A 3704-nucleotide genomic window follows, 5' to 3' on the forward strand; every position below is an offset into this window, starting at 1 on the left:
TCTCTACAATTCTCTCTGGGCCCTTAGATTCTGTGGAGGTGCCCGTCTTTAAATGCACCACCCCATTAAAAAATTGTTTTTTAATGTTTATTTATTTTTGAGACAGTGCAAGTGGGGGAAGGGCAGAGAGAGAGAGACACAGAATCCGAAGCAGCCTCTAGGCTCCGAGCTGTCAACACAGAGCCCAAGGCGGGGCTGGAATTTGTGAACTGTGACATCATGACCTGAGCTTGACCGAGCTTAACTGATCAGACGCTTAACCGACTAAGCCACCCAGGCACCCCTAATGCACCACCCCATTTAACATTAATAGCCTGTTGTCCTCTAGTGTTTGAACTGGGCGGGGGGGGGGGGTCTGCTCCCTCACTGAAGGCAGTGAGCCTAGCTTTTCTTCTTTTTGTTCTTGCTTGTAGCATCCCGCAGCTGGAAAAGAATCAAGAACATGTTGGCCAATCCACCCATTTTACACACAAGGTGCTGCTCAGAGCAGTGACCAGTCGGGTGAGTGGCCAAGCACCGGAGGGGGCAGGACCAGAGGAGCCACAGCCCTGTCTTTCCTCCCACGTCACCTCCCACCACGTGGACCATTTGCGTGGAAGATGCATCGTGACACTACTTGAATTGAAACAGGGCCTTCTGAGGAGTTCAAAACACTTCACCAACCTCCAGGTTGTATAATTTATGCTCCTGGGAAATAACACAGATCGGAGAAAGCCTCTTCTATTGACAGTAGGTGAAACCTAGGTCCCAAGGAACCGACAGGATTTGCTTGCCCACAATTGGTAGCAAAGTGACGAGCCTCCCGCTCCTTGGATTCCGAAGTCTGTTTCGGGAAAACCATAGCATGTGGGTTCTGGTCATGGAAACACTTCCCAAAATGCACTGGGGGTTGCCATATGACTGATGCTGAGTCCTCAGGGGCTCCTTGGAGAGGAGAGGATGGAAAGTCCCTGTGTTAGGTATCTATTGCTCTCAACACTTTGCCCCGAAGCTTTGTGGCTTGAAACGACACCAGTCATTTGTTATCTCTCACAGTTTCTGTGTGTCAGGAATTTGCGCTCAGGTCATGATCTCACGGTTCGTGGGTTTGAGCCCCATGTTGGGTTCTGTGTTGGCAGTGAGGAGCCTGCTTGGGATTCTCTCTTTCTCCCTCTCTCTGTGCCCCTCCCCCGCTCGCACTATCTCTTGTCTCTCTCAAAATGAATAAATAAACTTACCAAAAAAAAAAAAAAAAAAGGAAAAGCTGCTTGGGTTTAATTACCCATTGGTTTGCTCCCTGCAGATACCCTGGAGGAGTTATTACTTTAGGCAGCTTGCCAAATCAGTCAATGTGCAATTATCGAGGACTCTGTTTACCCAACATTGTGCTAGGGATCGGTAATACTCAGTGTAAAATCTTGGTTTATATCAAGTTTATAGTGGTGGTTCCTGGCTTCAAATAACCCCATGAACCAAGCCCCACAGAGCAAACCATTTAACCAAGTATCGATCACCTGGATGACACGCAAGGCTCTGACTTCACAGAAGTCACACCTTAACCAGAACTTTCTAGGAAAAACAAATAATTAATAATAGCGTGCTTTTATTAAAAAAAGCACACATACATATGACGGCAGAGAGCTCGAGCACTATTGGAAAACCTGAAATGTGTGGCAGCTTTCTAATTAAAAAGATCATTTCCTTTAAACTCAGATGGAATATCCTTCGCCTGCTTCTATTTTTCTCCCCGTGAAACAAACTCTCTGCAAGAGATGTGAAATTTATTACGAGAGGGAACATGCTAACTTTCCAAACATCCCAGTCAGTCCAAGGAAACGAGGCAGTGATGACTTGGAAAACACCTTCCTTTACACACACGTCCATTCACTGTGTCCGGCACGGCCAGCCCTCAGCAGACTCGGACAGCGGGGGGCACGTCCGGTGAATCAGAGCAATGCCGACTGAAATCGCCCATTGGGTCTCCTGTGCCCACCACCAGACTAATCCAAACTCCAGCTCTGTCTATAGTACATCCTCCACGACTTTTCCCAGCCAAGGCTTAAATGACTCAAGTTCCACCATGTTCCCTGGAGGGGTTATCCTGCAGCCAAATAGAACGAAACTCACCATTTGGAATTTTTCCCCCTTTATTGAATCTAATTTTCCCTTCACTTGTTTTCCTACTGTCATGTTCTTGCTGGACCCCTTTGGACCACCCACTGTGCCTGCTCTTCAAATGTGTGCACTGGAACTTCCCATCATCATTTGGCCTGTGACACATTTTTGAACTGTCAGCAGTCACGGCCGTGGCACTGGGGTCCCATCCCTTAGATTCAGACACACTGTGGGTCTAGCCGTCTGGCTAACCACACTGTTGATTCTCTATTATGTACACACACAAGCATCGCCTCTTTGTGCCAGGGTCCCATCGTCTTTGCTCTCAAACTCCTGAGTCAAATTTAGCACAGTGCATCAAGAAAATCCAGGATGTGGCAAAACGGGGAGAATATCTTTGAGACCCAGAAGAAGGCTAGGCTTCTTCTGAGAATTATCGTCAAATAGGAATCTAAAGAAAGTGAAACTCGAACCCCCTTCCATTATTCCCTTAGGCATTTTTGCTCTTTCTTTTGACATTCTTGCTACTTTTATTCAAAATTCTACAAGTTTTCTAAGTCCTTTTTCAAACCCTTAAGCCAAAAGCAACCATGTCTAATTACAGGCAAATAGAATCCTCTGGCTGTTTAATTCAATCATAATATAGGAATACAAGAAATAGGTTTGATAGTAACATTCACCGTTATTGATAAATGTACCCAAATATATGCCGTCTCACTGAAGTCCAGCTCATGTGTACGTCACTCACACAGATGTCACGACATTGCATCGGCTGGGCCTAAGTCATCAGGTATAGATGGGTCATGGGTAATTAGGACTTGGCTCATCCGGGAAAGCATCAGGCCTGGGCCCGGGAGAGGCTGTTGCACAACAACGTCCTTTGTGGTTTGTTTCTACTTTTGAAAACCCCCTCAGGGCTGAAAATGATGCCGGTGGCTCCAACCATTGCTGAGGCCGGTATGCCAAGCACCTGGGGAACCAGAGTATCTGTGTTAGTTATCCAGAGGCGCCTGCCCCCCAGGATCAACAGAAAGAGCTCTGATCCCAACACTGCCCCTTCACTTCTTTCAGAACTTCTGTTCTCCGGGGGTGACTCAGTCGGTTGAGTGTCTGGCTCTTGGTTTTGGTTCAGGTCATGATCTCATGGTCTGTGAGTTCGAGCCCTGCATTGGGCTCTGCACTGTCAGTGTGGAGCCTGCTTGGAATTCTCTCTCCCTCCCTCTCTCTCTGCCTCTCTGTATCAAAATAAAATAAAAAAAAATAAAATCTAAAAAAAAAAAAAAAAAGAACTTCTGTTCTCTGTGCTTCAATTCCCTAATCCATACAATGGGTATATACTATGTCTTCTCTCCCTTCCTCAGAAGGATCTTGCCCCCAAATGACAAAACAGAACTGCCCTGCTGTTCTTGCTATTTCATCCAGGAAGAGGGTATGTTTTCCCACGGACCCTTGACCAGGAGGGCTGGCACAGCTCAGTGCTTCTCCAGTCTCTGACCATCCTGTCAGTCCCAGGAGGCTAGTGCCCAGGGCGCCGGCCCCATCGGCATACTCCCAGGTCACACTGCTTCTCACATGCCCCACCTGCATGTAAATCCCATCCTTTCTATGGT

This window comes from Neofelis nebulosa, chromosome 6 (assembly GCF_028018385.1).
Source record: "Neofelis nebulosa isolate mNeoNeb1 chromosome 6, mNeoNeb1.pri, whole genome shotgun sequence".
NCBI lineage: Eukaryota > Metazoa > Chordata > Mammalia > Carnivora > Felidae > Neofelis > Neofelis nebulosa.